This window comes from Chlorocebus sabaeus, chromosome 20, assembly GCF_047675955.1.
Source record: "Chlorocebus sabaeus isolate Y175 chromosome 20, mChlSab1.0.hap1, whole genome shotgun sequence".
Lineage (NCBI taxonomy): Eukaryota > Metazoa > Chordata > Mammalia > Primates > Cercopithecidae > Chlorocebus > Chlorocebus sabaeus.
Window position 1 is genome coordinate 1,822,233 of NC_132923.1, and position 27,184 is coordinate 1,849,416.

The 27,184-nt window shown below is 61.6% G+C and overlaps 15 non-coding genes across 15 annotated transcripts; 9 read left to right on the plus strand and 6 right to left on the minus strand.

Annotated features, from left to right (window-relative positions):
• Nucleotides 1-3,713: 3,713 nt before the first annotated feature.
• On the minus strand, nucleotides 3,714-3,784 carry TRNAG-GCC (transfer RNA glycine (anticodon GCC)). Its single transcript has one exon. It is a non-coding gene; the product is annotated as a tRNA-Gly (tRNA).
• Nucleotides 3,785-5,461: 1,677 nt separating this feature from the next.
• TRNAL-CAG (transfer RNA leucine (anticodon CAG)) lies at nucleotides 5,462-5,544 on the minus strand. The gene has a single exon. It is a non-coding gene; the product is annotated as a tRNA-Leu (tRNA).
• A 589-nt stretch (nucleotides 5,545-6,133) lies between these two features.
• On the plus strand, nucleotides 6,134-6,205 carry TRNAD-GUC (transfer RNA aspartic acid (anticodon GUC)). Its single transcript has one exon. It is a non-coding gene; the product is annotated as a tRNA-Asp (tRNA).
• A 629-nt stretch (nucleotides 6,206-6,834) lies between these two features.
• Nucleotides 6,835-6,906, plus strand: TRNAG-UCC (transfer RNA glycine (anticodon UCC)). The gene has a single exon. It is a non-coding gene; the product is annotated as a tRNA-Gly (tRNA).
• A 288-nt stretch (nucleotides 6,907-7,194) lies between these two features.
• On the plus strand, nucleotides 7,195-7,266 carry TRNAE-CUC (transfer RNA glutamic acid (anticodon CUC)). Its single transcript has one exon. It is a non-coding gene; the product is annotated as a tRNA-Glu (tRNA).
• Nucleotides 7,267-11,872: 4,606 nt separating this feature from the next.
• On the minus strand, nucleotides 11,873-11,943 carry TRNAG-GCC (transfer RNA glycine (anticodon GCC)). Its single transcript has one exon. It is a non-coding gene; the product is annotated as a tRNA-Gly (tRNA).
• A 1,677-nt stretch (nucleotides 11,944-13,620) lies between these two features.
• On the minus strand, nucleotides 13,621-13,703 carry TRNAL-CAG (transfer RNA leucine (anticodon CAG)). Its single transcript has one exon. It is a non-coding gene; the product is annotated as a tRNA-Leu (tRNA).
• Nucleotides 13,704-14,299: 596 nt separating this feature from the next.
• Nucleotides 14,300-14,371, plus strand: TRNAD-GUC (transfer RNA aspartic acid (anticodon GUC)). Its single transcript has one exon. It is a non-coding gene; the product is annotated as a tRNA-Asp (tRNA).
• A 629-nt stretch (nucleotides 14,372-15,000) lies between these two features.
• On the plus strand, nucleotides 15,001-15,072 carry TRNAG-UCC (transfer RNA glycine (anticodon UCC)). The gene has a single exon. It is a non-coding gene; the product is annotated as a tRNA-Gly (tRNA).
• A 288-nt stretch (nucleotides 15,073-15,360) lies between these two features.
• Nucleotides 15,361-15,432, plus strand: TRNAE-CUC (transfer RNA glutamic acid (anticodon CUC)). Its single transcript has one exon. It is a non-coding gene; the product is annotated as a tRNA-Glu (tRNA).
• Nucleotides 15,433-20,034: 4,602 nt separating this feature from the next.
• TRNAG-GCC (transfer RNA glycine (anticodon GCC)) lies at nucleotides 20,035-20,105 on the minus strand. Its single transcript has one exon. It is a non-coding gene; the product is annotated as a tRNA-Gly (tRNA).
• A 1,677-nt stretch (nucleotides 20,106-21,782) lies between these two features.
• On the minus strand, nucleotides 21,783-21,865 carry TRNAL-CAG (transfer RNA leucine (anticodon CAG)). Its single transcript has one exon. It is a non-coding gene; the product is annotated as a tRNA-Leu (tRNA).
• A 596-nt stretch (nucleotides 21,866-22,461) lies between these two features.
• Nucleotides 22,462-22,533, plus strand: TRNAD-GUC (transfer RNA aspartic acid (anticodon GUC)). Its single transcript has one exon. It is a non-coding gene; the product is annotated as a tRNA-Asp (tRNA).
• A 629-nt stretch (nucleotides 22,534-23,162) lies between these two features.
• Nucleotides 23,163-23,234, plus strand: TRNAG-UCC (transfer RNA glycine (anticodon UCC)). The gene has a single exon. It is a non-coding gene; the product is annotated as a tRNA-Gly (tRNA).
• A 288-nt stretch (nucleotides 23,235-23,522) lies between these two features.
• Nucleotides 23,523-23,594, plus strand: TRNAE-CUC (transfer RNA glutamic acid (anticodon CUC)). The gene has a single exon. It is a non-coding gene; the product is annotated as a tRNA-Glu (tRNA).
• Nucleotides 23,595-27,184: the final 3,590 nt, after the last annotated feature.

Sequence of the window (27,184 nt, forward strand, 5' to 3'; positions counted from 1 at the left end):
ATTGCCTCCATCGAAACGCATGCTCGTACCCGTTTCGCCGACCTCTCTTCACCCCAGTCACCCACCCACCCTCTCCAGCCTCTGGTGTCTATCGTTCTGCTCTCTACCTCCACAGGGTGAACTTTCTGATTGTTCAATTCCCACGATTGGAATCAGAACCTGCCCTCCGTGTCTTTCTGTGCCCGGCTCATTTGAGGTTACATCGTGACCTCCAGTTTCTTTCACGTTGCTGCAGACGAGAGGATTTCCTTCCTTTTTATGGCCAAATCGTATTCCATGCTGTACGCATGCCACGTTTCCGTTAATCCATTTCCCGGCGGATGGACACTTAGGTTGAGTCGACGTTTCTGCAATTGTGAACAGTGCTGCAGTAAACATGGGGGTGCAGGTATCCCTCGGAAATTCAGATTTCCTGGTGCTTTGGTTAAACACCCCCCCCCCCCCCCGCGGGATTGCCGGGCCCAGTGGTAGCTCTACCTTGAATTATCTGTGTGCGAGGGGTTGGGGGGAGGTGGCAGGGTAGGGGTTGGGGTGGGGTTTTGTTTGTTTGTCAGTTTGCTGCGTTGTGTTTTCAGAAATCTCCATGCCGTTTTTCATGGCGGCTGTACTTATTCACCTTTCCGCCGACGGGGTCTGAGTCTTGCCTTTTGTCTACCTCGTCGCCAGGGTTGGTTATTTTCCCTCCGGCTTTAATGATAGCCATCCTACGCGGGGTAAGATGACAGCTCCTCGTGGTTTTCATTTGCATTTCCCCGACGATGGGTGACGGTGAGCATGTTCTTCATACACCTATCGGGGGAACCCGCCCCCGATATTTCAGCGTAGGTTCCTTCTATTTTCCGTAAGTGCCGGCCGGCTGAGAAATAAAGAGGGAGAGTACAAAGAGAGGAATTTGAGAGCTGGGCCGCCGGGGGTGACATCACATATCGGTAGGACCGTGATGCCCACCCGAGCCTCAAAACCAGCAAGTTTTTGTTAAGGGTTTCAAAAGGGGAGGGGGTGTACGAACGGGGAGTTGGTACAAAGATCACATGCTTCGAAGGGCAAAAAGCAGAGCAAAGATCACATGCTTCTGAGGGAACAGGGCAAAGGGCAAAAGCAGATTTATTGATAAGGGTCTGCGCTCAGCGGTGCACGTATTGTCTTGATAAACATCTCAAACAACAGAAAACGGGGTTGGAGAGCAGACAACCGGCCTGACCACAAACGCAGCAGGGCGCAGTTTTTCCCCGCCCTGATAAGCCTGAGGGTACTGCAGGAGACCAGGGCGTATCTCAGGCCTTATCTCGACCGCATAGGACAGACGTTCCCAGAGCGGCTGTTTATAGACCTTCCACCAGGAATGCATTCCCTTCCCAGAGTATTAATCTCAATATTCCTCGCTAGGAAAAGGATTTAGCGATATCTTCCCTACTTGCACGTCCGCTTATGGGCTCTCTGCAAGAAGAAAAATACGGCGCTTTTTGCCCGACCCCGCAGTCAGTCAGACCTTATGACTGTCTTCCCTTGTTCCCTAAAAATCGCTGTTATTCTATTCTTTCTCAAGGTGCACTGATTTCATATTGTTCAAACACACATGTTTTACAGTCAATTTGTACAGTTAACCCAATTATCACCGTGGTCCTGAGGTGACGTCCATCCTCAGCTTACGAAGATAACAGGATTCAGAGATTAAAGCAAAGACAGGCATAAGGAATTATAAAAGTATTATTTGGGAACCGATAAATGTCCATATAAAAATGAAATCTTCACAATTTATGTTCCTCTGCCCCAGCTCCAGCCGGCCCCTCCGTTCGGGGTCCCTGACTTCCCGCGACGTACACGCGCATGTGTGTACACGTGCTCCCACTCACTGTTGACAGGTTTGAGATTCTCGCCTATTCTGGATGTGAAAACGAATCTCGAGAGGTCCCGTTATTTGGACCAACCTGGCCACGGGCATTGAAGCGTGGAGGATGCAGGAGCTGGTGGGGAAAACCCAACAGCCAAGCTGACCAAAGCCGTGTGTGCGGGGTTGGGGTTCATGATAGACTTGTAGCCGAGGTTTGCTTCCCATTGCCTGACCTACGCTCTCGATCTTCTCTCCAAGTGTCAAGGAACGTGTGGGGATGGTACCTATCCCCAACGCCGAGATTCGCTGTGGAACTTTCTTCCCATCCCCTCCTTAGCACAGATGAGCCCAGTTCTCCAACCCTCTATTCAACCCGTATTGATCTTACTGTTTGGCTGATTCCCCGAGTCAATGGCAGAGGTCAGTCGACTTCTTGCCAATACTCTCTTTAGGGGCAAGGTAGAGGTCCAACCAACTGCACAAACCTGTCCCGTGTCATTCGTGGGATCTTGGCACAGTCGGATCACCTGCAGAGAGAGACCGGACCCTATCGGGGATGGAGAGGTTTGCCATCCCCACGGGAGGCTGGCTTGCTTGCCAGGACGATGTGGGTGGATGTCAGTGGGTGACAGTGATGGACGAAGGTGTCCGTTCCCGTGGCTGGCGTCCACCCCAGCCCGGGGCAAGGGGCTGACACCAAGGAAAGGAGGGAAGCATGTCGTGTGCTGGGAGCTGGAAGAAGGAGTCCAGGGTGTCCAGGGGATGCACAGGACTGGCTGGCAAGGTCTGGGAGTGAGGCTGTCCAGTCAAACGGAGGTCGTGCAGAGGCCTGGGGCGTTAGGGCACCTCGCGGGCTGCCCATGCGGTCGGAGGGATCGCAGCTGGTGGCGGAGCTGGCATGTGTCTGAAGAGCCTGAAGGAGGCCAGGGCTGAGGGATATGAGTCGTGTGAGAGAGGGGCATTGACGGCGAGAGGGAGAGTTGGATGTGCGAGAGAGAGAGACAGAGAGATAGAGTCACAGAGAGAGAGAGAGAGAGAGAGCTGGAGACCCAGTGAGACAGAGAGAGAGAGGGAGTGAGAATGTGTGTGTGTGTCTGTGTGTGTGTGTCTGTGTGTGTGTGAGTGAAAAGGCGGTTGGGGTGAGAAAAAGACGGCGGAGGGAGGGCTGAGCCTGAAGGCTGGACGGAACAGTACGTTGTCAGCGGGTGGGTCTTGGAAGGAAGGAAGTCTGTGTGGTCAAAGGGGATCCCCGCCGGGGAGACTGGGATGCTGCTTGGGCTGGGCAGTCAGAATACGGAGTGGGGCTGGGGTGAGGTGACAAGCAGCCCAGGGTGGGGCAGACATCGTGACAGAGCGACTGGAGGCCATGTCCCACGTCCCGAAGGGGTAGGGAATGCAACTGGACCCCAGACATAAATCAGCCGTCTTCAGGATGGAAGGACAACCATGGCATCATTTTCTGGATGTGGGGAGCCAGCGAGGGGGAGAGAGAGAGACAAAGAGGTAGAGGTGGTGAAGGGTGAAGAGAAGAGGTGGGGCGAGTGGGTGCAAGCCCGTGGTGCCTGGCGATATTCCTTGAAGTGAAATGCGTCGGGCAGAGGTGGTGGCAGGATAGTGAGGAGAAACAGGACCAGGAGGTTGCCAAGGGCTGGTGTCTGGCGTGCTTTCGTGTTTGGAGGGGTTGTTTTTACCAAGGAAGGGGGGAGGGGTCAGCCTCATCCGCAAGTCAGTGGAGAGAGGCACGGAAGAAAGGGCAGAGGGTCGTCGCGCGTGGGAGCGCAGCCGTTGCAGGACACGCTGGCGCGCCCCGCGTGTAAGGAGGCGGCAGAGGCGAGCGCAGCTCCATTTGGAGCAGCAGCAGCACCAAAATGGGAGGGCGTGCTGCATGGGCCGGGAATCGAACCCGGGCCTCCCGCGTGGCAGGCGAGAATTCTACCACTGAACCACCCATGCACCGATGGTAAATGCCAACGGAAGCTGGCACAGCGGAACTCGCCACCAGCCGCCGTTCACTGGTCACCGCCTGCCGTGGGCCTCCGTCCCATTGGGGCGTCCACGAGAGGCTGGCCCGACGGGGCGAGCAGAAGGAGAGGCTCCCGTCACGTCGAGGGACCTGGGGCGCGGCGCGGAGGGAGAGCGGAGGGAGAGAGGCCGACTCCTCCCGTCTTGCGCTTTCTCTGCCGCCCAGAGCCCAGAGACTGCCCGCCGGGGTCGCCAGGGGAAGGACCAGCCGTGGCCCGCGCCCGAATGCCCGTGCGGGCAGCTGAGCTGTGGCGGGCCTTGCTGAGCGCGGATCGCCGGCCCAGACCCAGAGTTTTTCTTTTGTGTTTGTTTTGTTTTCTTTGTTGTTGTTGTTGTCGTCGTCGTCGTTGTTGTTGTTGTTGTTGTTCCGGCCGGGCTGGCCATCTCGCTTGTGTCAGCTGCGGGTGGGTGTGGGGGTGGGTGTGTCAGCGTGTCAGCGAGCGGGCGCGGTGCTGGGGGACGGGTCTCGCAGCCGCCGCGTGCGGCTCAGAAACGCAGACCAAGTCCGTGGGCGCCTCGCTTCTGCGCTCTGACCCAGGCCACCGGCTCGCACTCGGGGTCCGGCCCCGATGGGCTGGTTGGGAGGCTGGAGCGCGAGAAAGGAGCGGAGGAGCGCTTTGGCAGAGCCGCAGCTGGCTGACCCGGGAGAAGGCGCGCTGGGTGTGGCTGGGACGGCCCAGGCCGCGGCTTCCCGCCTGGGGATGCGGTGTGGTGTGGCGCAGAGCTGTCCCGGCGGGGCCTGGCGTTTGTGGGCGCGTGACGGGGATCTAGGGCTTCCGCTCGTGATTCCTCGTTGGCTATCTTTCCAGGTACGGACTCGCCTGCCAGGCTGTGTGCAGGGATCCCGCTGCCACTGGCCGGCAGGCGTCCCGGCTGCAGGTGGGCCGGCAGGCAGGTGTTAGCGGGAAGGGAGCACAAGTAGCGAGGTGAGATCGGCGACCTGCCTAGGGCGTCGGGAGAGTGGAATGCGCAGGCGGGGTCCGAGGGGTCGGAGGAAAGGGCAGGATGTTGGATGGCGTGCCTCTGGTGGGAGAAGTGTGCGCGGCTCCAAGAGCGGGTCGCTCGCTCGCTGCTGTTGGGCGGTCAGAAGCTGGAGGGTGAAACCGAGCGGGCTGTGCACGCCGGAGGCCTCTGGGCAGCGCAGCGGCGATTCAAGGCGGTGGGCGCTGGGCGCTGGACGGAGGCCGGTGGGAGGAAGGCGGGAAAAGGAGGAATAGGGGCAGAGTCTGGGCTGCGTCTGTTTGGGCGAGTGAGGAGAAGGCGGGCGGGCGGAGGAGATAGGTAGGGAAGAGGGTGGAAGGTGGTCGCGGTCGCTCGCTGTGTGTGGGGCCAGGGAAGAGGGCGTGTGAGGTGGTGGGGAGTGCGTCTGTCCGAAGGGCAATTGGTGGAGGGTCGCGGGCGCTGGCGCATGGTCCTGGGCTGTTTCTGCGACGGCCGGCGGGTGGGCAGGAAGAAGGGACGTGCCCGAGAAGCGGCGGCGTTTTGGAGGCTTGCTTCAAGGGGGCCGGAGTTTGGAGAGTGGGCAAGGGCTCAAGGCAGGAACCGACCAAAGGTGCTCCAGGGTTGCGATGGGCGTTGCCCTCCGGCGGGCGGGCCAAAAGGTCGGGTTGTCAGGAGTGGGATTCGAACCCACGCCTCCAGGGGAGACTGCGACCTGAACGCAGCGCCTTAGACCGCTCGGCCATCCTGACGGCGCGCCGGGGCGCGTCGCCGCTCGCCTGGCTGGGACCCGGCGCCAACGGCGGCGCCCTTGGCCGGCGCCTGTCTGGGTTGGGTGCGCAACCGACGGACGGCGGGGGCGGAGCGGGCGCCCAGTGAACGGAGCCGGCCGGCGTTGGCGTGGACGCCCCCGCGTCCCCACCCCGGACCCAAACGGTCCGCGTCGGGCCGGGCGCCGCCGCCCGCCCCCGCGCCCGCGCCCGCGCCCGCGCCTCCGCTCGCGGAACCTCGCAGGGCGCGCGCCCACCACGTCCTAGGAGCAGCAGCCTGGCTGTTTCGCCCGCAGCCTCTTCCCGCCGGCGCGATCCCCGCGCTGGAGACGGCAGGCAGGGCGCAAGGGGAGGTTCCGCGCCGCTCCGGTACCTGTCGGGGTCCGGCTCCGGGTCCCAGTGGGACCGCAGGGTGCTTTGTTGGGTGTCGGGGTAGGCCGCGCCAACGGTGGCGGGTGGCGGGTGGAGGGCGAGCACGCGCGGGGCCCCTGCGGTCGGGGGAGGGGATCAAGGCAGGGCTAGGCGTCCGCGGTCGGAGTGGGGTCTGGCGTCCCGGCGACCGTGGCCGTCGTCCTCGTTAGTATAGTGGTGAGTATCCCCGCCTGTCACGCGGGAGACCGGGGTTCGATTCCCCGACGGGGAGGCATCAGTCCTTTTAGGGCCGCCGCCTCGGACCCAGCCTGTGGGCCCTCCTTCTCCTTCCTCCGCCCTCCAGCTAGTCGCAGGGCGCCATCTCGGGCCTGACCTGCCTGGCCCCTTGGCCCCCTGGGCCCTCTGTGCCCTCTGGGCCCCTTTGGCCTCAGGGGCCCCCTTGGCCTCCTCCCTTTTCTTCTCGCCCGCCGCTTGATCGCCACAGCCGGGCGGCCTCCTCTGGCCCCCAGCGCGCCCAGCGAGCTGCCGGCCCAAAGTGGTTGTGGGAAGAGGCTTTGTGCCAGGGCACAGGGCCCGGCGGCGGCCTGTGGGAGGCGGTGGAGTTGAGGAACCTGTGGGCGCCGGCCGTGTGCCCGCCGGACACCTGGTGGAGAAGGACTCCCGCGGCCCGGGTCTGCGAGGGAGCGAGAGCGCCCCCAGACGCAGAACGGGGGCGGAACGGGGCAGCCGCGCTCGCCTTGCACCGGTGGGGCGCGGGCCGGCCTTTGGCGGGGCCGAGGCAGCGCGGAGCTGCGGGCGGGCAGGCGGACGGACGGGGCGTCGGGGCGCTGCTGCGCCGGGCGTGGGCGGCGCGCTCGTGGGAGCCCCGGGCCGGCGTGGCGGGGCTGCCCGCGCCGTGCGGCGTTGGTGGTATAGTGGTGAGCATAGCTGCCTTCCAAGCAGTTGACCCGGGTTCGATTCCCGGCCAACGCAGCGGGGCCGACCTTTTGCGGAGGTCCCGGGCGCGGAGCTCGTGTCGGAGCTTGGCCTGTGGCTGCGTGCGTGTGCGCCCGGGAAGGAGGGGCGCGGTGTTTGGAGGGTGTGCTGCGAACAGGGCCAGAGCTGCTGGTTGGGGCGGGCGGGTTGCCGCCGGCGTCTGGGGGGCTGGTTGCGGGTGTTTGTTTTAAAGGGAAGCAGGGGACAGGCGCCAAGGGAGCGCCCAATGCTGGGGCCACAGGCGCTGGGGCCAGGAGGCGCAGGCCGGGCCGTGAAGGCCGTCTCTCCCTGGTGGTCTAGTGGTTAGGATTCGGCGCTCTCACCGCCGCGGCCCGGGTTCGATTCCCGGTCAGGGAAGCCTTCCTTCTTTGGCTCTGCCTGCCAACTGCCAGGCCCCTTCACACCTCCCCTTTTGACCAACAGGCTCCCCTCGCTTCTCCGGCGCCCCAGTCACAACCTCCGGCGGCCTCCACGTGCGCCCCCACCTCCCCACCTGCCTCCACCCATCCGTCCTTTTGGCCTCGCTGGCGCCACCTTCGCAACATCAGCGTCACAGTTCCTCCTTGTCAGGTGCTCGCCTCCCTCCCACTCTTTCTCAGCGGCAAAGCCCACTGGCCAGGTCAGGCTTTCTCCTCCCATGGCCGCCAGGTGACCGCGGCCACTGCCGCCGCCGCCGCCGCCGCCGCTGCCGCCGCCCACCTCGCACCCTCGTCTGGCCACGGAATGGGCCAGGACTCTCGAGCAGAGCGACTTCCGCCAAGCCAAGCCGTGTGGCTGACGGGCCACTTCTCTCTCGGCTGCGGGGGATCTGCGCCCAGCGTTTGGGCCACCTGCCAGAGCCACTCATGCCAGCAAGCGCACTGGCTTTTCCAAGGCGTGCCAGACCCTTGGAGCGCGGGATCCGTGATTGGGCTCCATGGGTGTCAGCGGCTTTGGTAGAAATGGCAGCGGAACTTGAGGAGCCGAGACCACGGGCCATGGCGCTGGGGAGCCAGAGCTGTGACAATCGCCCTTGTAGCATGATTATGTTTTTCTTCATGCGGACATGATATTGATGGGATTCCTGTGACATGCGGTAATGCGTGTAGATGGCGTGGCGATCGATGATCAACTGAGGGGATGTAGGGCATCCATCCCGTGGGTATCTGTCATCTCCACCTGTTGGGAACACCTCAGGTGCTGTCTTCCAGCTCTTTGGAAACACACGCTAATACATCGTTGTGACCCCTAGTCGCCCCACTCTGCCATAGAACATTATTAGAACGTATTGCCTCCATCGAAACGCATGCTCGTACCCGTTTCGCCGACCTCTCTTCACCCCAGTCACCCACCCACCCTCTCCAGCCTCTGGTGTCTATCGTTCTGCTCTCTACCTCCACAGGGTGAACTTTCTGATTGTTCAATTCCCACGATTGGAATCAGAACCTGCCCTCCGTGTCTTTCTGTGCCCGGCTCATTTGAGGTTACATCGTGACCTCCAGTTTCTTTCACGTTGCTGCAGACGAGAGGATTTCCTTCCTTTTTATGGCCAAATCGTATTCCATGCTGTACGCATGCCACGTTTCCGTTAATCCATTTCCCGGCGGATGGACACTTAGGTTGAGTCGACGTTTCTGCAATTGTGAACAGTGCTGCAGTAAACATGGGGGTGCAGGTATCCCTCGGAAATTCAGATTTCCTGGTGCTTTGGTTAAACACCCCCCCCCCCCCCGCGGGATTGCCGGGCCCAGTGGTAGCTCTACCTTGAATTATCTGTGTGCGAGGGGTTGGGGGGAGGTGGCAGGGTAGGGTTGGGGTGGGGTTTTGTTTGTTTGTCAGTTTGCTGCGTTGTGTTTTCAGAAATCTCCATGCCGTTTTTCATGGCGGCTGTACTTATTCACCTTTCCGCCGACGGGGTCTGAGTCTTGCCTTTTGTCTACCTCGTCGCCAGGGTTGGTTATTTTCCCTCCGGCTTTAATGATAGCCATCCTACGCGGGGTAAGATGACAGCTCCTCGTGGTTTTCATTTGCATTTCCCCGACGATGGGTGACGGTGAGCATGTTCTTCATACACCTATCGGGGGAACCCGCCCCCGATATTTCAGCGTAGGTTCCTTCTATTTTCCGTAAGTGCCGGCCGGCTGAGAAATAAAGAGGGAGAGTACAAAGAGAGGAATTTGAGAGCTGGGCCGCCGGGGGTGACATCACATATCGGTAGGACCGTGATGCCCACCCGAGCCTCAAAACCAGCAAGTTTTTGTTAAGGGTTTCAAAAGGGGAGGGGGTGTACGAACGGGGAGTTGGTACAAAGATCACATGCTTCGAAGGGCAAAAAGCAGAGCAAAGATCACATGCTTCTGAGGGAACAGGGCAAAGGGCAAAAGCAGATTTATTGATAAGGGTCTGCGCTCAGCGGTGCACGTATTGTCTTGATAAACATCTCAAACAACAGAAAACGGGGTTGGAGAGCAGACAACCGGCCTGACCACAAACGCAGCAGGGCGCAGTTTTTCCCCGCCCTGATAAGCCTGAGGGTACTGCAGGAGACCAGGGCGTATCTCAGGCCTTATCTCGACCGCATAGGACAGACGTTCCCAGAGCGGCTGTTTATAGACCTTCCACCAGGAATGCATTCCCTTCCCAGAGTATTAATCTCAATATTCCTCGCTAGGAAAAGGATTTAGCGATATCTTCCCTACTTGCACGTCCGCTTATGGGCTCTCTGCAAGAAGAAAAATACGGCGCTTTTTGCCCGACCCCGCAGTCAGTCAGACCTTATGACTGTCTTCCCTTGTTCCCTAAAAATCGCTGTTATTCTATTCTTTCTCAAGGTGCACTGATTTCATATTGTTCAAACACACATGTTTTACAGTCAATTTGTACAGTTAACCCAATTATCACCGTGGTCCTGAGGTGACGTCCATCCTCAGCTTACGAAGATAACAGGATTCAGAGATTAAAGCAAAGACAGGCATAAGGAATTATAAAAGTATTATTTGGGAACCGATAAATGTCCATATAAAAATGAAATCTTCACAATTTATGTTCCTCTGCCCCAGCTCCAGCCGGCCCCTCCGTTCGGGGTCCCTGACTTCCCGCGACGTACACGCGCATGTGTGTACACGTGCTCCCACTCACTGTTGACAGGTTTGAGATTCTCGCCTATTCTGGATGTGAAAACGAATCTCGAGAGGTCCCGTTATTTGGACCAACCTGGCCACGGGCATTGAAGCGTGGAGGATGCAGGAGCTGGTGGGGAAAACCCAACAGCCAAGCTGACCAAAGCCGTGTGTGCGGGGTTGGGGTTCATGATAGACTTGTAGCCGAGGTTTGCTTCCCATTGCCTGACCTACGCTCTCGATCTTCTCTCCAAGTGTCAAGGAACGTGTGGGGATGGTACCTATCCCCAACGCCGAGATTCGCTGTGGAACTTTCTTCCCATCCCCTCCTTAGCACAGATGAGCCCAGTTCTCCAACCCTCTATTCAACCCGTATTGATCTTACTGTTTGGCTGATTCCCCGAGTCAATGGCAGAGGTCAGTCGACTTCTTGCCAATACTCTCTTTAGGGGCAAGGTAGAGGTCCAACCAACTGCACAAACCTGTCCCGTGTCATTCGTGGGATCTTGGCACAGTCGGATCACCTGCAGAGAGAGACCGGACCCTATCGGGGATGGAGAGGTTTGCCATCCCCACGGGAGGCTGGCTTGCTTGCCAGGACGATGTGGGTGGATGTCAGTGGGTGACAGTGATGGACGAAGGTGTCCGTTCCCGTGGCTGGCGTCCACCCCAGCCCGGGGCAAGGGGCTGACACCAAGGAAAGGAGGGAAGCATGTCGTGTGCTGGGAGCTGGAAGAAGGAGTCCAGGGTGTCCAGGGGATGCACAGGACTGGCTGGCAAGGTCTGGGAGTGAGGCTGTCCAGTCAAACGGAGGTCGTGCAGAGGCCTGGGGCGTTAGGGCACCTCGCGGGCTGCCCATGCGGTCGGAGGGATCGCAGCTGGTGGCGGAGCTGGCATGTGTCTGAAGAGCCTGAAGGAGGCCAGGGCTGAGGGATATGAGTCGTGTGAGAGAGGGGCATTGACGGCGAGAGGGAGAGTTGGATGTGCGAGAGAGAGAGACAGAGAGATAGAGTCACAGAGAGAGAGAGAGAGAGAGAGCTGGAGACCCAGTGAGACAGAGAGAGAGAGGGAGTGAGAATGTGTGTGTGTGTCTGTGTGTGTGTGAGTGAAAAGGCGGTTGGGGTGAGAAAAAGACGGCGGAGGGAGGGCTGAGCCTGAAGGCTGGACGGAACAGTACGTTGTCAGCGGGTGGGTCTTGGAAGGAAGGAAGTCTGTGTGGTCAAAGGGGATCCCCGCCGGGGAGACTGGGATGCTGCTTGGGCTGGGCAGTCAGAATACGGAGTGGGGCTGGGGTGAGGTGACAAGCAGCCCAGGGTGGGGCAGACATCGTGACAGAGCGACTGGAGGCCACGTCCCACGTCCCGAAGGGGTAGGGAATGCAACTGGACCCCAGACATAAATCAGCCGTCTTCAGGATGGAAGGACAACCATGGCATCATTTTCTGGATGTGGGGAGCCAGCGAGGGGGAGAGAGAGAGACAAAGAGGTAGAGGTGGTGAAGGGTGAAGAGAAGAGGTGGGGCGAGTGGGTGCAAGCCCGTGGTGCCTGGCGATATTCCTTGAAGTGAAATGCGTCGGGCAGAGGTGGTGGCAGGATAGTGAGGAGAAACAGGACCAGGAGGTTGCCAAGGGCTGGTGTCTGGCGTGCTTTCGTGTTTGGAGGGGTTGTTTTTACCAAGGAAGGGGGGAGGGGTCAGCCTCATCCGCAAGTCAGTGGAGAGAGGCACGGAAGAAAGGGCAGAGGGTCGTCGCGCGTGGGAGCGCAGCCGTTGCAGGACACGCTGGCGCGCCCCGCGTGTAAGGAGGCGGCAGAGGCGAGCGCAGCTCCATTTGGAGCAGCAGCAGCACCAAAATGGGAGGGCGTGCTGCATGGGCCGGGAATCGAACCCGGGCCTCCCGCGTGGCAGGCGAGAATTCTACCACTGAACCACCCATGCACCGATGGTAAATGCCAACGGAAGCTGGCACAGCGGAACTCGCCACCAGCCGCCGTTCACTGGTCACCGCCTGCCGTGGGCCTCCGTCCCATTGGGGCGTCCACGAGAGGCTGGCCCGACGGGGCGAGCAGAAGGAGAGGCTCCCGTCACGTCGAGGGACCTGGGGCGCGGCGCGGAGGGAGAGCGGAGGGAGAGAGGCCGACTCCTCCCGTCTTGCGCTTTCTCTGCCGCCCAGAGCCCAGAGACTGCCCGCCGGGGTCGCCAGGGGAAGGACCAGCCGTGGCCCGCGCCCGAATGCCCGTGCGGGCAGCTGAGCTGTGGCGGGCCTTGCTGAGCGCGGATCGCCGGCCCAGACCCAGAGTTTTTCTTTTGTGTTTGTTTTGTTTTCTTTGTTGTTGTTGTTGTCGTCGTCGTCGTTGTTGTTGTTGTTGTTGTTCCGGCCGGGCTGGCCATCTCGCTTGTGTCAGCTGCGGGTGGGTGTGGGGGTGGGTGTGTCAGCGTGTCAGCGAGCGGGCGCGGTGCTGGGGGACGGGTCTCGCAGCCGCCGCGTGCGGCTCAGAAACGCAGACCAAGTCCGTGGGCGCCTCGCTTCTGCGCTCTGACCCAGGCCACCGGCTCGCACTCGGGGTCCGGCCCCGATGGGCTGGTTGGGAGGCTGGAGCGCGAGAAAGGAGCGGAGGAGCGCTTTGGCAGAGCCGCAGCTGGCTGACCCGGGAGAAGGCGCGCTGGGTGTGGCTGGGACGGCCCAGGCCGCGGCTTCCCGCCTGGGGATGCGGTGTGGTGTGGCGCAGAGCTGTCCCGGCGGGGCCTGGCGTTTGTGGGCGCGTGACGGGGATCTAGGGCTTCCGCTCGTGATTCCTCGTTGGCTATCTTTCCAGGTACGGACTCGCCTGCCAGGCTGTGTGCAGGGATCCCGCTGCCACTGGCCGGCAGGCGTCCCGGCTGCAGGTGGGCCGGCAGGCAGGTGTTAGCGGGAAGGGAGCACAAGTAGCGAGGTGAGATCGGCGACCTGCCTAGGGCGTCGGGAGAGTGGAATGCGCAGGCGGGGTCCGAGGGGTCGGAGGAAAGGGCAGGATGTTGGATGGCGTGCCTCTGGTGGGAGAAGTGTGCGCGGCTCCAAGAGCGGGTCGCTCGCTCGCTGCTGTTGGGCGGTCAGAAGCTGGAGGGTGAAACCGAGCGGGCTGTGCACGCCGGAGGCCTCTGGGCAGCGCAGCGGCGATTCAAGGCGGTGGGCGCTGGGCGCTGGACGGAGGCCGGTGGGAGGAAGGCGGGAAAAGGAGGAATAGGGGCAGAGTCTGGGCTGCGTCTGTTTGGGCGAGTGAGGAGAAGGCGGGCGGGCGGAGGAGATAGGTAGGGAAGAGGGTGGAAGGTGGTCGCGGTCGCTCGCTGTGTGTGGGGCCAGGGAAGAGGGCGTGTGAGGTGGTGGGGAGTGCGTCTGTCCGAAGGGCAATTGGTGGAGGGTCGCGGGCGCTGGCGCATGGTCCTGGGCTGTTTCTGCGACGGCCGGCGGGTGGGCAGGAAGAAGGGACGTGCCCGAGAAGCGGCGGCGTTTTGGAGGCTTGCTTCAAGGGGGCCGGAGTTTGGAGAGTGGGCAAGGGCTCAAGGCAGGAACCGACCAAAGGTGCTCCAGGGTTGCGATGGGCGTTGCCCTCCGGCGGGCGGGCCAAAAGGTCGGGTTGTCAGGAGTGGGATTCGAACCCACGCCTCCAGGGGAGACTGCGACCTGAACGCAGCGCCTTAGACCGCTCGGCCATCCTGACGGCGCGCCGGGGCGCGTCGCCGCTCGCCTGGCTGGGACCCGGCGCCAACGGCGGCGCCCTTGGCCGGCGCCTGTCTGGGTTGGGTGCGCAACCGACGGACGGCGGGGGCGGAGCGGGCGCCCAGTGAACGGAGCCGGCCGGCGTTGGCGTGGACGCCCCCGCGTCCCCACCCCGGACCCAAACGGTCCGCGTCGGGCCGGGCGCCGCCGCCCGCCCCCGCGCCCGCGCCCGCGCCCGCGCCTCCGCTCGCGGAACCTCGCAGGGCGCGCGCCCACCACGTCCTAGGAGCAGCAGCCTGGCTGTTTCGCCCGCAGCCTCTTCCCGCCGGCGCGATCCCCGCGCTGGAGACGGCAGGCAGGGCGCAAGGGGAGGTTCCGCGCCGCTCCGGTACCTGTCGGGGTCCGGCTCCGGGTCCCAGTGGGACCGCAGGGTGCTTTGTTGGGTGTCGGGGTAGGCCGCGCCAACGGTGGCGGGTGGCGGGTGGCGGGTGGAGGGCGAGCACGCGCGGGGCCCCTGCGGTCGGGGGAGGGGATCAAGGCAGGGCTAGGCGTCCGCGGTCGGAGTGGGGTCTGGCGTCCCGGCGACCGTGGCCGTCGTCCTCGTTAGTATAGTGGTGAGTATCCCCGCCTGTCACGCGGGAGACCGGGGTTCGATTCCCCGACGGGGAGGCATCAGTCCTTTTAGGGCCGCCGCCTCGGACCCAGCCTGTGGGCCCTCCTTCTCCTTCCTCCGCCCTCCAGCTAGTCGCAGGGCGCCATCTCGGGCCTGACCTGCCTGGCCCCTTGGCCCCCTGGGCCCTCTGTGCCCTCTGGGCCCCTTTGGCCTCAGGGGCCCCCTTGGCCTCCTCCCTTTTCTTCTCGCCCGCCGCTTGATCGCCACAGCCGGGCGGCCTCCTCTGGCCCCCAGCGTGCCCAGCGAGCTGCCGGCCCAAAGTGGTTGTGGGAAGAGGCTTTGTGCCAGGGCACAGGGCCCGGCGGCGGCCTGTGGGAGGCGGTGGAGTTGAGGAACCTGTGGGCGCCGGCCGTGTGCCCGCCGGACACCTGGTGGAGAAGGACTCCCGCGGCCCGGGTCTGCGAGGGAGCGAGAGCGCCCCCAGACGCAGAACGGGGGCGGAACGGGGCAGCCGCGCTCGCCTTGCACCGGTGGGGCGCGGGCCGGCCTTTGGCGGGGCCGAGGCAGCGCGGAGCTGCGGGCGGGCAGGCGGACGGACGGGGCGTCGGGGCGCTGCTGCGCCGGGCGTGGGCGGCGCGCTCGTGGGAGCCCCGGGCCGGCGTGGCGGGGCTGCCCGCGCCGTGCGGCGTTGGTGGTATAGTGGTGAGCATAGCTGCCTTCCAAGCAGTTGACCCGGGTTCGATTCCCGGCCAACGCAGCGGGGCCGACCTTTTGCGGAGGTCCCGGGCGCGGAGCTCGTGTCGGAGCTTGGCCTGTGGCTGCGTGCGTGTGCGCCCGGGAAGGAGGGGCGCGGTGTTTGGAGGGTGTGCTGCGAACAGGGCCAGAGCTGCTGGTTGGGGCGGGCGGGTTGCCGCCGGCGTCTGGGGGGCTGGTTGCGGGTGTTTGTTTTAAAGGGAAGCAGGGGACAGGCGCCAAGGGAGCGCCCAATGCTGGGGCCACAGGCGCTGGGGCCAGGAGGCGCAGGCCGGGCCGTGAAGGCCGTCTCTCCCTGGTGGTCTAGTGGTTAGGATTCGGCGCTCTCACCGCCGCGGCCCGGGTTCGATTCCCGGTCAGGGAAGCCTTCCTTCTTTGGCTCTGCCTGCCAACTGCCAGGCCCCTTCACACCTCCCCTTTTGACCAACAGGCTCCCCTCGCTTCTCCGGCGCCCCAGTCACAACCTCCGGCGGCCTCCACGTGCGCCCCCACCTCCCCACCTGCCTCCACCCATCCGTCCTTTTGGCCTCGCTGGCGCCACCTTCGCAACATCAGCGTCACAGTTCCTCCTTGTCAGGTGCTCGCCTCCCTCCCACTCTTTCTCAGCGGCAAAGCCCACTGGCCAGGTCAGGCTTTCTCCTCCCATGGCCGCCAGGTGACCGCGGCCACTGCCGCCGCCGCCGCCGCCGCCGCTGCCGCCGCCCACCTCGCACCCTCGTCTGGCCACGGAATGGGCCAGGACTCTCGAGCAGAGCGACTTCCGCCAAGCCAAGCCGTGTGGCTGACGGGCCACTTCTCTCTCGGCTGCGGGGGATCTGCGCCCAGCGTTTGGGCCACCTGCCAGAGCCACTCATGCCAGCAAGCGCACTGGCTTTTCCAAGGCGTGCCAGACCCTTGGAGCGCGGGATCCGTGATTGGGCTCCATGGGTGTCAGCGGCTTTGGTAGAAATGGCAGCGGAACTTGAGGAGCCGAGACCACGGGCCATGGCGCTGGGGAGCCAGAGCTGTGACAATCGCCCTTGTAGCATGATTATGTTTTTCTTCATGCGGACATGATATTGATGGGATTCCTGTGACATGCGGTAATGCGTGTAGATGGCGTGGCGATCGATGATCAACTGAGGGGATGTAGGGCATCCATCCCGTGGGTATCTGTCATCTCCACCTGTTGGGAACACCTCAGGTGCTGTCTTCCAGCTCTTTGGAAACACACGCTAATACATCGTTGTGACCCCTAGTCGCCCCACTCTGCCATAGAACATTATTAGAACGTATTGCCTCCATCGAAACGCATGCTCGTACCCGTTTCGCCGACCTCTCTTCACCCCAGTCACCCACCCACCCTCTCCAGCCTCTGGTGTCTATCGTTCTGCTCTCTACCTCCACAGGGTGAACTTTCTGATTGTTCAATTCCCACGATTGGAATCAGAACCTGCCCTCCGTGTCTTTCTGTGCCCGGCTCATTTGAGGTTACATCGTGACCTCCAGTTTCTTTCACGTTGCTGCAGACGAGAGGATTTCCTTCCTTTTTATGGCCAAATCGTATTCCATGCTGTACGCATGCCACGTTTCCGTTAATCCATTTCCCGGCGGATGGACACTTAGGTTGAGTCGACGTTTCTGCAATTGTGAACAGTGCTGCAGTAAACATGGGGGTGCAGGTATCCCTCGGAAATTCAGATTTCCTGGTGCTTTGGTTAAACACCCCCCCCCCGCGGGATTGCCGGGCCCAGTGGTAGCTCTACCTTGAATTATCTGTGTGCGAGGGGTTGGGGGGAGGTGGCAGGGTAGGGTTGGGGTGGGGTTTTGTTTGTTTGTCAGTTTGCTGCGTTGTGTTTTCAGAAATCTCCATGCCGTTTTTCATGGCGGCTGTACTTATTCACCTTTCCGCCGACGGGGTCTGAGTCTTGCCTTTTGTCTACCTCGTCGCCAGGGTTGGTTATTTTCCCTCCGGCTTTAATGATAGCCATCCTACGCGGGGTAAGATGACAGCTCCTCGTGGTTTTCATTTGCATTTCCCCGACGATGGGTGACGGTGAGCATGTTCTTCATACACCTATCGGGGGAACCCGCCCCCGATATTTCAGCGTAGGTTCCTTCTATTTTCCGTAAGTGCCGGCCGGCTGAGAAATAAAGAGGGAGAGTACAAAGAGAGGAATTTGAGAGCTGGGCCGCCGGGGGTGACATCACATATCGGTAGGACCGTGATGCCCACCCGAGCCTCAAAACCAGCAAGTTTTTGTTAAGGGTTTCAAAAGGGGAGGGGGTGTACGAACGGGGAGTTGGTACAAAGATCACATGCTTCGAAGGGCAAAAAGCAGAGCAAAGATCACATGCTTCTGAGGGAACAGGGCAAAGGGCAAAAGCAGATTTATTGATAAGGGTCTGCGCTCAGCGGTGCACGTATTGTCTTGATAAACATCTCAAACAACAGAAAACGGGGTTGGAGAGCAGACAACCGGCCTGACCACAAACGCAGCAGGGCGCAGTTTTTCCCCGCCCTGATAAGCCTGAGGGTACTGCAGGAGACCAGGGCGTATCTCAGGCCTTATCTCGACCGCATAGGACAGACGTTCCCAGAGCGGCTGTTTATAGACCTTCCACCAGGAATGCATTCCCTTCCCAGAGTATTAATCTCAATATTCCTCGCTAGGAAAAGGATTTAGCGATATCTTCCCTACTTGCACGTCCGCTTATGGGCTCTCTGCAAGAAGAAAAATACGGCGCTTTTTGCCCGACCCCGCAGTCAGTCAGACCTTATGACTGTCTTCCCTTGTTCCCTAAAAATCGCTGTTATTCTATTCTTTCTCAAGGTGCACTGATTTCATATTGTTCAAACACACATGTTTTACAGTCAATTTGTACAGTTAACCCAATTATCACCGTGGTCCTGAGGTGACGTCCATCCTCAGCTTACGAAGATAACAGGATTCAGAGATTAAAGCAAAGACAGGCATAAGGAATTATAAAAGTATTATTTGGGAACCGATAAATGTCCATATAAAAATGAAATCTTCACAATTTATGTTCCTCTGCCCCAGCTCCAGCCGGCCCCTCCGTTCGGGGTCCCTGACTTCCCGCGACGTACACGCGCATGTGTGTACACGTGCTCCCACTCACTGTTGACAGGTTTGAGATTCTCGCCTATTCTGGATGTGAAAACGAATCTCGAGAGGTCCCGTTATTTGGACCAACCTGGCCACGGGCATTGAAGCGTGGAGGATGCAGGAGCTGGTGGGGAAAACCCAACAGCCAAGCTGACCAAAGCCGTGTGTGCGGGGTTGGGGTTCATGATAGACTTGTAGCCGAGGTTTGCTTCCCATTGCCTGACCTACGCTCTCGATCTTCTCTCCAAGTGTCAAGGAACGTGTGGGGATGGTACCTATCCCCAACGCCGAGATTCGCTGTGGAACTTTCTTCCCATCCCCTCCTTAGCACAGATGAGCCCAGTTCTCCAACCCTCTATTCAACCCGTATTGATCTTACTGTTTGGCTGATTCCCCGAGTCAATGGCAGAGGTCAGTCGACTTCTTGCCAATACTCTCTTTAGGGGCAAGGTAGAGGTCCAACCAACTGCACAAACCTGTCCCGTGTCATTCGTGGGATCTTGGCACAGTCGGATCACCTGCAGAGAGAGACCGGACCCTATCGGGGATGGAGAGGTTTGCCATCCCCACGGGAGGCTGGCTTGCTTGCCAGGGCGATGTGGGTGGATGTCAGTGGGTGACAGTGATGGACGAAGGTGTCCGTTCCCGTGGCTGGCGTCCACCCCAGCCCGGGGCAAGGGGCTGACACCAAGGAAAGGAGGGAAGCATGTCGTGTGCTGGGAGCTGGAAGAAGGAGTCCAGGGTGTCCAGGGGATGCACAGGACTGGCTGGCAAGGTCTGGGAGTGAGGCTGTCCAGTCAAACGGAGGTCGTGCAGAGGCCTGGGGCGTTAGGGCACCTCGCGGGCTGCCCATGCGGTCGGAGGGATCGCAGCTGGTGGCGGAGCTGGCATGTGTCTGAAGAGCCTGAAGGAGGCCAGGGCTGAGGGATATGAGTCGTGTGAGAGAGGGGCATTGACGGCGAGAGGGAGAGTTGGATGTGCGAGAGAGAGAGACAGAGAGATAGAGTCACAGAGAGAGAGAGAGAGAGAGAGCTGGAGACCCAGTGAGACAGAGAGAGAGAGGGAGTGAGAATGTGTGTGTGTGTCTGTGTGTGTGTGAGTGAAAAGGCGGTTGGGGTGAGAAAAAGACGGCGGAGGGAGGGCTGAGCCTGAAGGCTGGACGGAACAGTACGTTGTCAGCGGGTGGGTCTTGGAAGGAAGGAAGTCTGTGTGGTCAAAGGGGATCCCCGCCGGGGAGACTGGGATGCTGCTTGGGCTGGGCAGTCAGAATACGGAGTGGGGCTGGGGTGAGGTGACAAGCAGCCCAGGGTGGGGCAGACATCGTGACAGAGCGACTGGAGGCCACGTCCCACGTCCCGAAGGGGTAGGGAATGCAACTGGACCCCAGACATAAATCAGCCGTCTTCAGGATGGAAGGACAACCATGGCATCATTTTCTGGATGTGGGGAGCCAGCGAGGGGGAGAGAGAGAGACAAAGAGGTAGAGGTGGTGAAGGGTGAAGAGAAGAGGTGGGGCGAGTGGGTGCAAGCCCGTGGTGCCTGGCGATATTCCTTGAAGTGAAATGCGTCGGGCAGAGGTGGTGGCAGGATAGTGAGGAGAAACAGGACCAGGAGGTTGCCAAGGGCTGGTGTCTGGCGTGCTTTCGTGTTTGGAGGGGTTGTTTTTACCAAGGAAGGGGGGAGGGGTCAGCCTCATCCGCAAGTCAGTGGAGAGAGGCACGGAAGAAAGGGCAGAGGGTCGTCGCGCGTGGGAGCGCAGCCGTTGCAGGACACGCTGGCGCGCCCCGCGTGTAAGGAGGCGGCAGAGGCGAGCGCAGCTCCATTTGGAGCAGCAGCAGCACCAAAATGGGAGGGCGTGCTGCATGGGCCGGGAATCGAACCCGGGCCTCCCGCGTGGCAGGCGAGAATTCTACCACTGAACCACCCATGCACCGATGGTAAATGCCAACGGAAGCTGGCACAGCGGAACTCGCCACCAGCCGCCGTTCACTGGTCACCGCCTGCCGTGGGCCTCCGTCCCATTGGGGCGTCCACGAGAGGCTGGCCCGACGGGGCGAGCAGAAGGAGAGGCTCCCGTCACGTCGAGGGACCTGGGGCGCGGCGCGGAGGGAGAGCGGAGGGAGAGAGGCCGACTCCTCCCGTCTTGCGCTTTCTCTGCCGCCCAGAGCCCAGAGACTGCCCGCCGGGGTCGCCAGGGGAAGGACCAGCCGTGGCCCGCGCCCGAATGCCCGTGCGGGCAGCTGAGCTGTGGCGGGCCTTGCTGAGCGCGGATCGCCGGCCCAGACCCAGAGTTTTTCTTTTGTGTTTGTTTTGTTTTCTTTGTTGTTGTTGTTGTCGTCGTCGTCGTTGTTGTTGTTGTTGTTGTTCCGGCCGGGCTGGCCATCTCGCTTGTGTCAGCTGCGGGTGGGTGTGGGGGTGGGTGTGTCAGCGTGTCAGCGAGCGGGCGCGGTGCTGGGGGACGGGTCTCGCAGCCGCCGCGTGCGGCTCAGAAACGCAGACCAAGTCCGTGGGCGCCTCGCTTCTGCGCTCTGACCCAGGCCACCGGCTCGCACTCGGGGTCCGGCCCCGATGGGCTGGTTGGGAGGCTGGAGCGCGAGAAAGGAGCGGAGGAGCGCTTTGGCAGAGCCGCAGCTGGCTGACCCGGGAGAAGGCGCGCTGGGTGTGGCTGGGACGGCCCAGGCCGCGGCTTCCCGCCTGGGGATGCGGTGTGGTGTGGCGCAGAGCTGTCCCGGCGGGGCCTGGCGTTTGTGGGCGCGTGACGGGGATCTAGGGCTTCCGCTCGTGATTCCTCGTTGGCTATCTTTCCAGGTACGGACTCGCCTGCCAGGCTGTGTGCAGGGATCCCGCTGCCACTGGCCGGCAGGCGTCCCGGCTGCAGGTGGGCCGGCAGGCAGGTGTTAGCGGGAAGGGAGCACAAGTAGCGAGGTGAGATCGGCGACCTGCCTAGGGCGTCGGGAGAGTGGAATGCGCAGGCGGGGTCCGAGGGGTCGGAGGAAAGGGCAGGATGTTGGATGGCGTGCCTCTGGTGGGAGAAGTGTGCGCGGCTCCAAGAGCGGGTCGCTCGCTCGCTGCTGTTGGGCGGTCAGAAGCTGGAGGGTGAAACCGAGCGGGCTGTGCACGCCGGAGGCCTCTGGGCAGCGCAGCGGCGATTCAAGGCGGTGGGCGCTGGGCGCTGGACGGAGGCCGGTGGGAGGAAGGCGGGAAAAGGAGGAATAGGGGCAGAGTCTGGGCTGCGTCTGTTTGGGCGAGTGAGGAGAAGGCGGGCGGGCGGAGGAGATAGGTAGGGAAGAGGGTGGAAGGTGGTCGCGGTCGCTCGCTGTGTGTGGGGCCAGGGAAGAGGGCGTGTGAGGTGGTGGGGAGTGCGTCTGTCCGAAGGGCAATTGGTGGAGGGTCGCGGGCGCTGGCGCATGGTCCTGGGCTGTTTCTGCGACGGCCGGCGGGTGGGCAGGAAGAAGGGACGTGCCCGAGAAGCGGCGGCGTTTTGGAGGCTTGCTTCAAGGGGGCCGGAGTTTGGAGAGTGGGCAAGGGCTCAAGGCAGGAACCGACCAAAGGTGCTCCAGGGTTGCGATGGGCGTTGCCCTCCGGCGGGCGGGCCAAAAGGTCGGGTTGTCAGGAGTGGGATTCGAACCCACGCCTCCAGGGGAGACTGCGACCTGAACGCAGCGCCTTAGACCGCTCGGCCATCCTGACGGCGCGCCGGGGCGCGTCGCCGCTCGCCTGGCTGGGACCCGGCGCCAACGGCGGCGCCCTTGGCCGGCGCCTGTCTGGGTTGGGTGCGCAACCGACGGACGGCGGGGGCGGAGCGGGCGCCCAGTGAACGGAGCCGGCCGGCGTTGGCGTGGACGCCCCCGCGTCCCCACCCCGGACCCAAACGGTCCGCGTCGGGCCGGGCGCCGCCGCCCGCCCCCGCGCCCGCGCCCGCGCCCGCGCCTCCGCTCGCGGAACCTCGCAGGGCGCGCGCCCACCACGTCCTAGGAGCAGCAGCCTGGCTGTTTCGCCCGCAGCCTCTTCCCGCCGGCGCGATCCCCGCGCTGGAGACGGCAGGCAGGGCGCAAGGGGAGGTTCCGCGCCGCTCCGGTACCTGTCGGGGTCCGGCTCCGGGTCCCAGTGGGACCGCAGGGTGCTTTGTTGGGTGTCGGGGTAGGCCGCGCCAACGGTGGCGGGTGGCGGGTGGCGGGTGGAGGGCGAGCACGCGCGGGGCCCCTGCGGTCGGGGGAGGGGATCAAGGCAGGGCTAGGCGTCCGCGGTCGGAGTGGGGTCTGGCGTCCCGGCGACCGTGGCCGTCGTCCTCGTTAGTATAGTGGTGAGTATCCCCGCCTGTCACGCGGGAGACCGGGGTTCGATTCCCCGACGGGGAGGCATCAGTCCTTTTAGGGCCGCCGCCTCGGACCCAGCCTGTGGGCCCTCCTTCTCCTTCCTCCGCCCTCCAGCTAGTCGCAGGGCGCCATCTCGGGCCTGACCTGCCTGGCCCCTTGGCCCCCTGGGCCCTCTGTGCCCTCTGGGCCCCTTTGGCCTCAGGGGCCCCCTTGGCCTCCTCCCTTTTCTTCTCGCCCGCCGCTTGATCGCCACAGCCGGGCGGCCTCCTCTGGCCCCCAGCGTGCCCAGCGAGCTGCCGGCCCAAAGTGGTTGTGGGAAGAGGCTTTGTGCCAGGGCACAGGGCCCGGCGGCGGCCTGTGGGAGGCGGTGGAGTTGAGGAACCTGTGGGCGCCGGCCGTGTGCCCGCCGGACACCTGGTGGAGAAGGACTCCCGCGGCCCGGGTCTGCGAGGGAGCGAGAGCGCCCCCAGACGCAGAACGGGGGCGGAACGGGGCAGCCGCGCTCGCCTTGCACCGGTGGGGCGCGGGCCGGCCTTTGGCGGGGCCGAGGCAGCGCGGAGCTGCGGGCGGGCAGGCGGACGGACGGGGCGTCGGGGCGCTGCTGCGCCGGGCGTGGGCGGCGCGCTCGTGGGAGCCCCGGGCCGGCGTGGCGGGGCTGCCCGCGCCGTGCGGCGTTGGTGGTATAGTGGTGAGCATAGCTGCCTTCCAAGCAGTTGACCCGGGTTCGATTCCCGGCCAACGCAGCGGGGCCGACCTTTTGCGGAGGTCCCGGGCGCGGAGCTCGTGTCGGAGCTTGGCCTGTGGCTGCGTGCGTGTGCGCCCGGGAAGGAGGGGCGCGGTGTTTGGAGGGTGTGCTGCGAACAGGGCCAGAGCTGCTGGTTGGGGCGGGCGGGTTGCCGCCGGCGTCTGGGGGGCTGGTTGCGGGTGTTTGTTTTAAAGGGAAGCAGGGGACAGGCGCCAAGGGAGCGCCCAATGCTGGGGCCACAGGCGCTGGGGCCAGGAGGCGCAGGCCGGGCCGTGAAGGCCGTCTCTCCCTGGTGGTCTAGTGGTTAGGATTCGGCGCTCTCACCGCCGCGGCCCGGGTTCGATTCCCGGTCAGGGAAGCCTTCCTTCTTTGGCTCTGCCTGCCAACTGCCAGGCCCCTTCACACCTCCCCTTTTGACCAACAGGCTCCCCTCGCTTCTCCGGCGCCCCAGTCACAACCTCCGGCGGCCTCCACGTGCGCCCCCACCTCCCCACCTGCCTCCACCCATCCGTCCTTTTGGCCTCGCTGGCGCCACCTTCGCAACATCAGCGTCACAGTTCCTCCTTGTCAGGTGCTCGCCTCCCTCCCACTCTTTCTCAGCGGCAAAGCCCACTGGCCAGGTCAGGCTTTCTCCTCCCATGGCCGCCAGGTGACCGCGGCCACTGCCGCCGCCGCCGCCGCCGCCGCTGCCGCCGCCCACCTCGCACCCTCGTCTGGCCACGGAATGGGCCAGGACTCTCGAGCAGAGCGACTTCCGCCAAGCCAAGCCGTGTGGCTGACGGGCCACTTCTCTCTCGGCTGCGGGGGATCTGCGCCCAGCGTTTGGGCCACCTGCCAGAGCCACTCATGCCAGCAAGCGCACTGGCTTTTCCAAGGCGTGCCAGACCCTTGGAGCGCGGGATCCGTGATTGGGCTCCATGGGTGTCAGCGGCTTTGGTAGAAATGGCAGCGGAACTTGAGGAGCCGAGACCACGGGCCATGGCGCTGGGGAGCCAGAGCTGTGACAATCGCCCTTGTAGCATGATTATGTTTTTCTTCATGCGGACATGATATTGATGGGATTCCTGTGACATGCGGTAATGCGTGTAGATGGCGTGGCGATCGATGATCAACTGAGGGGATGTAGGGCATCCATCCCGTGGGTATCTGTCATCTCCACCTGTTGGGAACACCTCAGGTGCTGTCTTCCAGCTCTTTGGAAACACACGCTAATACATCGTTGTGACCCCTAGTCGCCCCACTCTGCCATAGAACATTATTAGAACGTATTGCCTCCATCGAAACGCATGCTCGTACCCGTTTCGCCGACCTCTCTTCACCCCAGTCACCCACCCACCCTCTCCAGCCTCTGGTGTCTATCGTTCTGCTCTCTACCTCCACAGGGTGAACTTTCTGATTGTTCAATTCCCACGATTGGAATCAGAACCTGCCCTCCGTGTCTTTCTGTGCCCGGCTCATTTGAGGTTACATCGTGACCTCCAGTTTCTTTCACGTTGCTGCAGACGAGAGGATTTCCTTCCTTTTTATGGCCAAATCGTATTCCATGCTGTACGCATGCCACGTTTCCGTTAATCCATTTCCCGGCGGATGGACACTTAGGTTGAGTCGACGTTTCTGCAATTGTGAACAGTGCTGCAGTAAACATGGGGGTGCAGGTATCCCTCGGAAATTCAGATTTCCTGGTGCTTTGGTTAAACACCCCCCCCCCCCGCGGGATTGCCGGGCCCAGTGGTAGCTCTACCTTGAATTATCTGTGTGCGAGGGGTTGGGGGGAGGTGGCAGGGTAGGGTTGGGGTGGGGTTTTGTTTGTTTGTCAGTTTGCTGCGTTGTGTTTTCAGAAATCTCCATGCCGTTTTTCATGGCGGCTGTACTTATTCACCTTTCCGCCGACGGGGTCTGAGTCTTGCCTTTTGTCTACCTCGTCGCCAGGGTTGGTTATTTTCCCTCCGGCTTTAATGATAGCCATCCTACGCGGGGTAAGATGACAGCTCCTCGTGGTTTTCATTTGCATTTCCCCGACGATGGGTGACGGTGAGCATGTTCTTCATACACCTATCGGGGGAACCCGCCCCCGATATTTCAGCGTAGGTTCCTTCTATTTTCCGTAAGTGCCGGCCGGCTGAGAAATAAAGAGGGAGAGTACAAAGAGAGGAATTTGAGAGCTGGGCCGCCGGGGGTGACATCACATATCGGTAGGACCGTGATGCCCACCCGAGCCTCAAAACCAGCAAGTTTTTGTTAAGGGTTTCAAAAGGGGAGGGGGTGTACGAACGGGGAGTTGGTACAAAGATCACATGCTTCGAAGGGCAAAAAGCAGAGCAAAGATCACATGCTTCTGAGGGAACAGGGCAAAGGGCAAAAGCAGATTTATTGATAAGGGTCTGCGCTCAGCGGTGCACGTATTGTCTTGATAAACATCTCAAACAACAGAAAACGGGGTTGGAGAGCAGACAACCGGCCTGACCACAAACGCAGCAGGGCGCAGTTTTTCCCCGCCCTGATAAGCCTGAGGGTACTGCAGGAGACCAGGGCGTATCTCAGGCCTTATCTCGACCGCATAGGACAGACGTTCCCAGAGCGGCTGTTTATAGACCTTCCACCAGGAATGCATTCCCTTCCCAGAGTATTAATCTCAATATTCCTCGCTAGGAAAAGGATTTAGCGATATCTTCCCTACTTGCACGTCCGCTTATGGGCTCTCTGCAAGAAGAAAAATACGGCGCTTTTTGCCCGACCCCGCAGTCAGTCAGACCTTATGACTGTCTTCCCTTGTTCCCTAAAAATCGCTGTTATTCTATTCTTTCTCAAGGTGCACTGATTTCATATTGTTCAAACACACATGTTTTACAGTCAATTTGTACAGTTAACCCAATTATCACCGTGGTCCTGAGGTGACGTCCATCCTCAGCTTACGAAGATAACAGGATTCAGAGATTAAAGCAAAGACAGGCATAAGGAATTATAAAAGTATTATTTGGGAACCGATAAATGTCCATATAAAAATGAAATCTTCACAATTTATGTTCCTCTGCCCCAGCTCCAGCCGGCCCCTCCGTTCGGGGTCCCTGACTTCCCGCGACGTACACGCGCATGTGTGTACACGTGCTCCCACTCACTGTTGACAGGTTTGAGATTCTCGCCTATTCTGGATGTGAAAACGAATCTCGAGAGGTCCCGTTATTTGGACCAACCTGGCCACGGGCATTGAAGCGTGGAGGATGCAGGAGCTGGTGGGGAAAACCCAACAGCCAAGCTGACCAAAGCCGTGTGTGCGGGGTTGGGGTTCATGATAGACTTGTAGCCGAGGTTTGCTTCCCATTGCCTGACCTACGCTCTCGATCTTCTCTCCAAGTGTCAAGGAACGTGTGGGGATGGTACCTATCCCCAACGCCGAGATTCGCTGTGGAACTTTCTTCCCATCCCCTCCTTAGCACAGATGAGCCCAGTTCTCCAACCCTCTATTCAACCCGTATTGATCTTACTGTTTGGCTGATTCCCCGAGTCAATGGCAGAGGTCAGTCGACTTCTTGCCAATACTCTCTTTAGGGGCAAGGTAGAGGTCCAACCAACTGCACAAACCTGTCCCGTGTCATTCGTGGGATCTTGGCACAGTCGGATCACCTGCAGAGAGAGACCGGACCCTATCGGGGATGGAGAGGTTTGCCATCCCCACGGGAGGCTGGCTTGCTTGCCAGGGCGATGTGGGTGGATGTCAGTGGGTGACAGTGATGGACGAAGGTGTCCGTTCCCGTGGCTGGCGTCCACCCCAGCCCGGGGCAAGGGGCTGACACCAAGGAAAGGAGGGAAGCATGTCGTGTGCTGGGAGCTGGAAGAAGGAGTCCAGGGTGTCCAGGGGATGCACAGGACTGGCTGGCAAGGTCTGGGAGTGAGGCTGTCCAGTCAAACGGAGGTCGTGCAGAGGCCTGGGGCGTTAGGGCACCTCGCGGG